Genomic DNA, 12,333 nt, shown 5'->3' with positions numbered 1-12,333 from the left:
GCGATATAACTTTTAACACTTGTGATCTATTTGTCTTGTCCTAATGGCTAATAAACAAACAAATGAAAGAATGAGTTAATGACTGACTGAGTAAAGAAGTGAAGGCTTCTGGAATTCTTTGACACTGCTATTCTTCTGCCCTAAATTTCAGATTTGCAGTCTGTTATGGCAATTAATGGCCTTCTTCCAAAGACATACTCATACAGAAAAGGTTACATGACTGCGCTCTAGCTCACATTAAAATATGTCCTATTCCATGATCTTAAGGTATAGTCCATATTAATCCTATTACTGACTGAATCCTTATTTTACACAGAATTTTAAAATTATTTTCTTTTCTGCCCCTTCAAGAACACCATACACATCCTGTATCACTCCATTTCTGTTTTCCTCAGTGCTATAGATTCATGATTTTCTCTGATCAGGATAAATCACTGAGAGATCTGGAACTATTTACCATTGTATTCCTACCAAGGAGTATCTTAATTCTGACAGCAGAATTGCTTGATAAAAATCTTATTGATAGAAATTTATACAGAAGTCTAAGCATCCATACATAATTGTTTAATTATGAGCTTGCATTTCAGCATGGACTATTTCTCCATCTCTTTGACAGGGCCAATGGGCAGCACCACTTAATTAACCAGGATTGATTTATTACTATGCGTGTTCTGCTGAGGATTAGCCACAGGTTGAGCCCCAGTTGCAGGGAAATGGCTTGGCAGATTTCCTCCTTTATGTGAATGAGCCCATCACCCTTGCCCAAAACTGGGAGCTCATAAATTATAACAATAGTGACAGTAATGTCTAAGCATGTCATAAACTGTTATATCATGGTTATATTGAAGAACAAAATCCATAATTTTCATATCTGATGACACATGAATCTATACAGTCTTTGCTTTTTTTAAATCAGAACTATATTTTACTGTAGAAGGAAATATGAATCGAGAGAGTCCAAAATAAGAAGTAGAATTAAAATAGCTCCTTCACTAACCTGACTGCAACTGTCACCTGAACATTCAACTTGAATTTGTAAAATGAAGTTTGGATACAAATGATATAGGAAAAAGATAACAATCTGAGGCACTATCAGCATTTATTTTTCTCTAGAATTCAATTAGAATCAAAGGCATGTACGTTTGAAAAGAATGTTAAAGATGACAACTTTAAATATGGAGAGATGAGTAATTTTTTTTCCACATTATACAACATCGAGGGGAGGGGTTCAATACAAATGAGCAAGAATGCATTTTAAAAAGAAATATCATTCAAGGCTTAGAGTGAGGGTAAAGCATGAATGCGAGACAGAGAACCACATGTCATGACTTCTCTGTCATGACCTCAACATTTTATAGCATGAATGTATCAGTAAACTATTTAATCAAGGAGAACTTGTTTTTCCGTAGAAAGAAATGTGACTTGAGAGAGTCCACCGCAAAATCTAGTATAGCATTAAAATGATTCCCTCACTGATCCTGATTACATTGTCACCCAAAGGTTGAACTTGGACTAGAAAACTGAAATTTAAGTGCCAACAATACAGAAACAGATAACAATCTGACGCATCATGGACACTTTCCATCTAGAATCAAAGTAGTAACAAAGAGATGGTCCAATTTCGACATATTTTGTTAAGCATAAGGGTCATTTCTTTTATAGGTAAGCATATAGTAGAAGTAAATGTGAGATGTATGGACAGGTCAGCTGTCAATGCAGGGATCCTTATAAAGCTGCTGCCTCAAAGAATGGTCTCAGGTAGTTTCATATATCCATAGCTTCTTAATCAATTTTTTTAATGAGCAGAAGTTTAGTAGAAAAGTCTGGTACAAGAACCACCTTAGTTTTTCACTGTCTTTAGTATACAGTCATGAAAGATTTGTATGTGTTTAAATTACAAAGAAATTTTGTTTGGACACAATTTACATGCAATGGTTCTACTCCAGACATGGTGCTATTTCTGATATAGACAGGATAACTAATAAATTGCTACAAACATACATTATTTCATGTGATAGAATAGTGTGCTTCAGAAGGACTCCTCTCTAAGAGGTGATATAAGAAAAGCACATAAGCTAATAAATACCTTTTCTTAGGAAGACACATATATTACAAAATAAGCTTGTAGGATACAAACAGAGAAATAATGAGAAATGGAAGGAAAAAGAATCCCACCATCTCAGAGTCTGCTCAAAGCCTCTTGTCCAATGAATTTTAAGCATTCCAGCACAATTTAATTGAGGGTTCCCAACACAAAGACAGTATGTCTTGAGGTATGTTAAAATAGCAATAAACTAGGCTTATAAACTAAACATGTAACCTCGGGTAGAGGCTCACTCCTCTGAGAATCTCGGAAACAAAACTACTAACCATTTTTACAGTAAAGTACTACTTTTCTCTTTCATGCAACTTATAGCTGTATGTTATTTTGAAGTTCAAGCTGTGCTCTTTTTGCTCTAAGCATCTCTATCACATGTAAAATATTAGTTTAGCAAACAGTACCTAAATTTATAGGTAGTTTATGACTTCCATTTAAGGATGTAGGATGACTCTGGATTCAATTTTGGGGTCTTGAATCCCCTTTTCTGACAAGATAAAACTCAACAAAACTATGCTATCATTATAGGCTTAGACTTTTTAAACTTACCTTATTTAAGGTTCTTAAACACTTCAACCTCCATTCTTTCTAGAGGGAAAGAAGAAAAAACATTAATTGAAAATGGGGTGGTGGACCTGTTTAGAAGTAGTTCCTTGAAGTAATTCCACTCTTCCTTGTCAGGATCGCGCCAGTCCGCATCAATAGCACACACCACGCAGGAACCAGCATTGGTAACTGGATTCAACAGAAACAGCAAGGATCCACCCAATCAGCAAGTCAGGAATGGCCAGGAATGTGCCCAAATACCAAGGTACCAAGATGTTCTTTGGTACCTTTCTATAAAGTCAAGACCAGCAAAGACCAGTAGAAAAATGAAGCACTGCATGGGACAGCAATGTAAAAAATGTCCTCCCACTGTTTTTGGTGTTCCATTAATATTCTTTTTAAGCATCATGCACTCTCTCAAGTTTCTGTATTCAGCAAAACATCACATGTCCTCTCCCAAGACAGCTTCCAGGAAGATGTCAAGTGACACAACTGAGTTGTGGAAAGAAACAAGAAATTTCCACATCAGCAGTTAACTGACTCGGTTTAAGTTGGAGTTGGTATATAATATATGGTACTAGTTATTCACACAAGAGCTGGTACATCCCCTTTAGTATGTACAGTTATGAACAGTAGGTGTGTTACACGCATTTTATCAGACAGAGACTTCTTGCAAACACAATGACTTCTATAGTTACTAGGCAACACCATTTACAGGCTAAAGCTCCTCTCCAGAAATGATGTTATTTCTGATATAGCCAAGAGAAATGAAAAAATAATATGAGGATACATTGTTTCTTATGACAGAAGAGTATACTTCTAAAAGGCACCTCACTGTGAGATGACAGGAGAAGAAAGTGTAAGCTCATATATATCCCCTCGTAGGAGGGTTACTTTTCAGTAGATAATCCAAAATTCTCTGCTATTCCAAAACCATCTGTGCTCCCAATCTCTATTTCCTAGTATGCAACATGGTGTCTAGAAGTTCCTAGTATGTTCCACTAGTTCCTATCTAGATGGTTTACTAGTTCCTAGAATGTTCCTACCAGTAGGAAATAAATGTCCCAAACTTTAAGATGTAGTGAAACCAAGGTAGATTCAGAAAGTACAACATATAATAGAGTTGCAAATTTAGTAACACCAATTTCCAAAAGGAGAAAGAACAGAAAGATTAATTGTGACACCTTCTTCTTCAAAAACCTACTCAAAATTACCCATTAAAATTTATCACAGGCTTCTCTTTTTATTTATGATAGCTTTGTTTTCTTGGTCCTCAGATGAATGACTAAATAGAGTTATTTTTACTTTAACAATTTTGGTAATAAATAATTTCCCAGCGTCTTCAAATTACATTTGTTGGATCTTATCAAATGATAGGTAAGTGATCAGGAGGTATTCCAGGAGATATGTTACTTTATTCCTAATACCTACCACTGATTCACCCAGTGCCAGTTGTGCAATACTATTTTTTTTAAAAACAATTACATGATTTTGTCTGCTGTAGTTGAAAAGACTTGTATTTTATTTTCTTTTAAAAAGTGTATTTGTTATTTCTGATATGGAAAATCCCACAAAGAAGCAATGGCTTATTTTACTCACAATTCTCATTATAGAGACATCATAGTTGCAGTAGCTGGAATCATCTGGTCATATCTTGACTCAGCTTGGAGTGGAACGGGATTAAATTTCTTCCCCATCTGAATTTTTTTTCTTTTAGTTAACTCTAAGCCCAATGCACGCAGTGTTGACACCCAAAGTTGTGCCTTCTTGATTTAGTTAACTTAATGGATTTTCACCCTTAATGAGCATGCCTCTAAGATTCTAGACAGTGTCCATTTGATGCTACTAACTTCAAAAGTATTATTTTTTGCTTTTGCTGAACTATTGCTTTCCAAATTATTATATAAGCAAATTCTACTTGACTCAAAGAAGATGAAAGAGGAAAAGGAAGAGGAGGAATAGCAGAAAAACTGCAAGTAGTTTTATCTGAAAACATAAAAGAAAATGGAAAATAATAGCCAATAAAAGTAGAAATTCAACGGTCTTAGGAACATCTTTTCCCGTTAATCTAAAAAAAGTAATTAAATAAACCCAGCTCATAAGTTCCTAAGTTATTTTTGTTTTTTATGTCTTTCTTCTGAAATTTGAGTTGGGTCCACAGAGTCTCTAATACATGGAATTGCTGACATCAGTACCTCTCCCACTGGGAGAAAATATTCCAAATAAAACACATTAAATGAATAGCATTATATTTTGATAAGATTATGTTGCAGTCCTGGAAATTTTAGTGGGAGACATTGCCATTTATTTTCACCTTATGACATAATATACATGTTTATTAAATTTAGTTTTTGATGATAAACTCGGTTAATATGCATTTCTTTTGTGTGTCATAATATTTATCATTAATTGTGCCTGGTTTTAGTGCTTTTGCTTTCTCACTTCAAAATCAATCTTTCATTGACCCATTGTATTCTGCTTTATCCTTCCTAAACCAAGAATCTCATTTTCTCAAACCTAGCTTGAGCTTCTTGTATCATAATCTGACATAGTCATATACGTATTTCTTTTGGGTTCAATGTTTTCTATTGTTCCAACTCTTTTGAAAATGCGGTTAGTCTGTTCTTGTATTTGAGAATTTTATCAGTGTTAAGACTCTCATTGTAGACATTCCAAACAATGACTTAAAATCCTTCTTTACTTTCTAAATATCCCTAGCAACTCATAATGCTTTGACTCATAGATCTGAAAAATAGGGTAATTTTCTCTTGAGTCATGCCAATTATTTTCTTGGATTAGCATCATCAGGATGAATTATGTCATCAAGAACACTTAACTATGAGCTATTTCTTTTCCAAGGTTGCTGTTTCGGGATAATAAACAATGAGAATTTCTTATCTCACTCATACTTAAAATGGAAATCAAGTCTCTTCGTGTCTGAATACATATTGAAGTCCCAACACAAAGCCTACCAAAATGAATCTGACCTTTATGAAATTCCAAAGATTTTTGAATGTTGTAAGGGACTCTTTGAAACTCTCCAAATATGTAAGGTAGTAAACAATGGACTTAGTACAATTTTTACCACCCATACATGCTTCATACTACAGTCTCTGTGAGTAATCTTTGAGAGAACTTTCATAGGTTCTTTGAATAGGCTAAAATTCATGTTCTAAACCAAGAGCCCACATCCAAACACTAACCCCAAACTATAAGAAAGACCTAAATCCTCACCTTTGTTAAACACTCTAGGACTGGAACTTGACAACCTACCACAATAACTTGAGTTTCCTTTTTACCTTAGTTAATGAATAAGGAATTATTTATAATATGTATAAACAAATATTTAGCCATTGTTATTGAATTTTAATTTCTTCTGAGTTGTGACTTTTTTTCTGTTTGTATTGTTTGCTACTATGTTCCCACAGGTATGATATGCTTGGAATATTGCTCTGTAGAGAAGGGTCTCAACAAAGGCAGGTTTTCTGTATTACTTTCATTTAACTAATACTATGATTAATCTCATTCCCAACATACAAAATCAGAACAATGACTGGCCAGAAACAGAGTTGAAACATGAGTTATTAATGGTTCCTTTCATTCAATGCAGACCTTTGCTTGCCAGATTTCTACACTGATAACTGTAGGTCAGCACTTATAACTTAATTGAATCATCTCTTCATATTATTACTATAAATTTTACATGTTTTCTCTAACTATACACATCTTAACTTTATTTGATTGTAGATCATAATATATTTCACTCCATAATTTACTATTTTTTTATATTTCATTGCTAAATTTGATGGTGTTTACAGAAAGCTCTAAAGTTATACTCGTGTGTGTGTGTGTGTGTGTGTGTGTGTGTAAAACATTACTGCGGTATAGAGATGCAATAGGAAGCTTAAGCCCAGGCCTATGAACCCCTCAAGACCCATAAATGGGAAGGTCAAATGCACCAGAAGGAAACATTATACTTCTAATTTTCTAAGTATACATGTTGTCTACCGGTGTCATGGTTATTTCCATAGACTCCTTGATGAAATGTGTATCTTTATGCAGTAAACAGTGGTCATTATAGACTCACATATTGAGGGACTGAGAAGATACTGTTGAGTACTTAGTTTTAAATTGAAAACCCATATTAGCCTCGCTAAGGCTCAGAGAAAACTTCAGAATGAGGATTAAAAAAATATAAAAGCACAACACTAGAGAGACAGGAAATAAAATGGTGCCTTGAGAGACAGGAAAAAATGGTGTCTTATGGGCAAAATATGGACAGAAAAAGCCATAGTGTAAATGAAACTGAACAGGTAAATACGGTTATTGGAGGAAACAATCATGAAGTCTACTGCTTGTTGCAGAAGAGAATATAATATAGTTACTAAAAAATTACTCATAGTATAAAATGTTGCTTCACAACCATTTGCACACAAGAGGACTTGGTGACATCCATGGCTTAACAAAGTACAAACAAAACAAAGTAAAAAAAAAAAAAAAAAGCTTGAAGGTAGGATGTGTTAGGGGATTCCACAACAATATTTTAGGAAAAAATGAGAAGACTGGTGAACATGCTCTTAATGTATTCTCTATATTATAGTCTCATAAAAGTAACTATATTAAATACAATATTCAACAGTAAAAATTGCAATGGTAAAAGTACCAATTTAGGATTAAGTATTGCTTAATAACATGAAGTAAGTTATAGTATCAATAGCCAAAATTGAAAGTTAACTATTGATATAGTTGAATTCAAGCTATGATACCATATATACCAAGTATATGTATGCAGACCTTGGGTGCTTACTTTTCCCTAATCCCACAACAATCAAAAGAAGTGCTACTTCTAGGTGCACTAACACACACAGGATCAGATATGAGGAGGCCACAACATCTGCACCAACATCCAGAGTAACTGGGTCTCCCAGGATCCAGAAACAGAGGAAACCCCCCACCAAGCAATTGGCATGGAATCCTTCTGGTCTGAAACTGGACCTGAAGGAGACCAGGGGTGTTGGCTTTGTATCCACTCTCACAACACCAAGAGGGATCCCGACTCCCAGGAGTTCAGAAATACTCAGCATCACAGGTTCACAGGGTCACACAAATCACAGAGGAAGCTCTACTCTCAGCAGATTGGACAAAACCAGGAACACTGGAGATCTAATACACTCATGATCACAGTTGAGGACAAATTATTTTACACAACATTCACATAACTGTGACGCTCCACGAACCAGGGAAACATAAACACCACCAAAACTGGTTCCTTCCAGCTTGCACCTGAACCCAGAGTAAACTCAGGACTCTGGCTCCCCACCAATTCCTGCAAAACATGAAAGTTAGACTCCCAGGAGCTCTGACACAGTAGGACCTCAGGAGCTTGGTCACACCTGGATTTCAGGATCCTGGAGGCACCTTGACTCCCAGGAGCTCTGTCACAACCAGAATCTCAGTATCACAGAATGCCCAGAATCACAGGATCCCAGAGAAAGCTGGACTCTGAGAAGTTGTGACACAACCAGAATCACAGGAGGGACAGTCTCTAGTCAGAGCCAGCAAAAGCAGGTAGCACTAGAGTTAACCAAATGGAAAGAGGCAAGCACAAGAACATAATCAACAGAATTCAAGCCTACTTGCCATCATCAGAACCCAGTTCTCCAGCTACAGCAAGTCCTGGATACTCCATCACACTGAAAAATGTAAGATTTGGATTTAAAATCACATTTCATGATGATGATAAAGGACTTTAGAAAGGACATAAAAATAAATCCCTTAAAGAAATACAGGAGAACATGGGTAAACAGGTAGAAGCCCTTTAAGAGAAAACAAAAATCCCTTGAAGAATTACAGGAAAACACAACCAAATAGGTGAAGGAGTTGAAGAAAGTATCCAGGATCTAAAGATGGAAACAGAAACAATAAGGAAATCACAAAGGGAGACAACATTGGAGATACAAAACTTAGGAAAGAGATCAGAAGTCATAGTGCAAGCATACAAAATACAAGAGATAGAAGAGAGAATCTCAGGGACAGAAGATAATATAGAAAACAGTGACACAATAGTCAAAGAAATTGAAAAATGAAAAAGCTCTAACCCAAAACATCCAGGAATTCCAAGACACAATGAGAAGACCAAAGCAAAGAATAATAGGTATAAAAGAGAGCAAAGATTCACAACTTAAACTACCAGTAAATATCTTCAATAAAATTAGAGAAGAAAACTGATGCCCATGAACCTACAAAACTCCAAATAGACTGGACCAGAAAAGAAATTCCATCCATCCTATAATAGTCAAAGCATCAACTGCACAAAACAGAGAAAGAATATTAAAAGCAGTAAAGGAAAAAGGTCAAGTACATATAAAGGCAAAACTACCAGAATTACACCAGACTTTTCTACAGATACAATGAAAGCTAGAAGACCCTGGACAGATGTCATTCAGAGAACACAAATTCCAGCCCAGATTACTATACCCAGCAAAACTCTCAATTACGACAGATGAGAAACCAAAATATTCACGAGAAAAACAAATTTACATAATATTTTTCCATAAATGCAGCCCTACATAGGATAATAGATGGAAAAGTCCAACAAAAGGAGGAAAACATCATCCTGGGAAAAGCAAGAAAGTAATCTTGCAACAAACCCAAAAGAAGATAGCCACAGAAACATAATTCTACTTCTAACAACAAAAATAACAGGAAACAACAATAACTAACCCATAATTTCTCTTAACATCAAGGGACTCAATTCTCCAATTAAAAGAAATAGACTAACAGATTGGATATGTAAACAGACCCACCATTTTGCTGCTTACAGGAAATGCATCTCAGTAACAAAGATAGACACTACCTAGGAATAAAAGGATGGGAAAAAATTTTTTCCAAGACATGGTTCCAAGAAACAAGCTGGGGTAACCATTCAAATATCACATAAAATCGACTTTCAACCAAAAGTTATCAAAGAGGATAAGGAAGGGCACTTCATACTCATCAAAGGAAAATTCCACCAAGATGAACTCTCAATTCTGAATATCTATGCTCCAAATGCAAGGGCACCTACATTCATAAAAGAAACTTAAATAAGTGCAAAGCACACATTGCACCTCACAAAATAATAGTGAGAGATTTCAATACCCTACTCTCATCAATGGCCAGATCATGGAAACAGAAATTAAACAGACAGAGAAACTAAACAAAGCTACGAACCAAATGGATAACAAATATTTATAGAACACATCATCCTAAAAGAAAAGAATATATGTTCTCAGTACCTCATGTTACCTTCTCCAAGAGTGACCATATAATTGGTCAAAAACCAGGCCTCAACATATACAAGAAGATTGAAATAACCCCATGCATCTGATCAGATTACCATGGACTACAGCAGTATTCAATAATATCAAAAGCAGCAGAAAGGCTGCCTACACACGAAAGTTGAAGAGGGTTCTACTCAATGATAACTTGGTCAAGGAAGAAATAAAGAAATTAAAGGATTTTTAGAGTTTAATGAAAATGAAGGCACAGCATGCCCTGACTTATGGGACACAATGACTCAGGCTAAGAGTAAAGCTCATAGCTCTGAGTGCCTGCAAAATGATAGTAGAGTGAGTTTCATAATCAGCATCTTGACAGCACACCTGAAAGCTCTAGAAAAAAAAAGAAGTAAATACACCCAAGAAAAGTAGACAAAAGGAAATAAACTCATGACTGAAATCAACCAAGTAGAAACAAAAAGAATTATACAAAGAATCAACATAACCGGAGCGGGTTCTTTGAGAAAATCAACAAGATAGATAAACCCTTACCCAGACCAACCAGAGAGCACACAGACAGTATGCAAGCTAATAAAATAAGAAATGAAAAGGGAGACATAACAAAATCTGAGGAAATTCAAAAACATCAGATCTTACTACAAAGGCCCATACTCAACAAAACTGGAAAATCTGAATGAAATAGACAATTTTCTAGAAAGATACCAGGTACCAAAGTTAAAACGGAATCAATCTAACATTCCATCAGAGAATTTCTAAACCTGATAAACAACTTCAGCAAAGTGGCTTCATATAAAATTAACTTAAACAAATGAGTAGCCTTCCTCTACTCAAAGGACAAACAGACAGAGCAGGAAATTAGCAAAACAACGCCCTTCAGAGTACTCACAAACAATATTAAATACATAGGTGTGACTCTGACCAAACAAGTGAAAGATTAGTATGAAAAGAACTTCAAGTTTCTGAAGAAAGAAATCAAAGAGTATCTCAGAAGATGGAAAGCTCTCCCATGCTCAGGATTGGCAGGATTAATATAGTAAAAATGAGCATTTTGCCATAACCAATCTCAACTGAAGAACACCAAATGGCCAAGAAACAACTAAAGAATTGTTCAACATCCTTAGTCATCAGGGTAATGCAGATCAAAACAACGCTGAGATTCCACCTCACACCAGTCAGAATGGCTAAGATCAAAAACTCAGGTGACAACAGATGCTGGTGAGGATGTGGAGAAAGAGGAACAGTCCTCCATTGTGGGTGGGATTGCAAGCTGATACAACCACTCAGGAAATCAGTCTGGAGGTTCCTCAGATAATTGCACGTAGTCCTACCTGAGGATCCAGTCATATCACTTCTGTGCATACATATACCCAAAAGATGTTCCAACATATAATAAGTACGTATGTTCCACTTTGTTCTTAGCAGCTTGATTTATAATAGCCTGAAGCTGGAAAGAACCCAGATGTCCCTGGACAGAGGAATGGATACAAAAAATGTGGTACATTTACACAATGGAGTACTATTCAGCTTTTAAGAACAATGCCTTCATGAAATTGTTAGGCAAATGGATGGAACTAGAAAATATCATCTTAGGAGAGATAACTCAATAGCAAAAGAACACACATCATACATACTCATGGATAATTGGTTAGTATCCCAAAAGCTCTGAATACCCAAGATACAATCCAGAGACCACATGAAGCTCAAGAAGAAGGAAGACCAAAATGTGGATGTCTCCTTCGAGGCAAGAACAAAATATTCACAGTATGAAATATAAAGAGTGTGGAACAGAGACTGAAGGAAAGGTTATCCAGAGATGGCCCTACAGTGTGATCCATCTTATATACTGTCACCAAACCCAGACAATATTGGGCAGTTCAAGATATGCAAGCTGCCAGGAACCTGATATAGATATCTCCTGAGAGGCTTTGCCAGAGCTTGAGAAATATAGAGTCAGCTGCTCTCAATCAACCATTGGACTGAAAACAGAGCCCTCATTGGATGAGTTAGAGAAAGGACTGAAGAAACTGAAGGGGTTTTCAACACCATAGGAAGAACAATATTAGCCAACCAGACCCCCCAGAGCTCCCAGGATCTAAATTGCCAACCAAGGAGTACACATGGAGGGACCCATGGCTTCAACCAAATATGCAGCAGAGGATGGCCTTATTGGGCATCAATGGGGGAGATGCCCTTGGCCCTGTGAAGGCTTCATGCCTCCCTGTAGGGGAATGCCAGTGCATGGAGATGGGAGGGAGTGGATAGGTGTGTTGGGAAACACTCTCATAGAGAGAGAGGGAGGGAGGAAGGGATATTAGAAAGGGAATAACATTTGAAATGTAAGTAAAGAAAATATCCAATGAAATATCTAATCATAAAAAAGAATTTTATGATATTTAAAAATACCTTACA

This window comes from Rattus norvegicus, chromosome 9, assembly GCF_036323735.1.
Source record: "Rattus norvegicus strain BN/NHsdMcwi chromosome 9, GRCr8, whole genome shotgun sequence".
NCBI classification, from domain to species: domain Eukaryota; kingdom Metazoa; phylum Chordata; class Mammalia; order Rodentia; family Muridae; genus Rattus; species Rattus norvegicus.
This window is presented reverse-complemented; position numbering follows the sequence as displayed.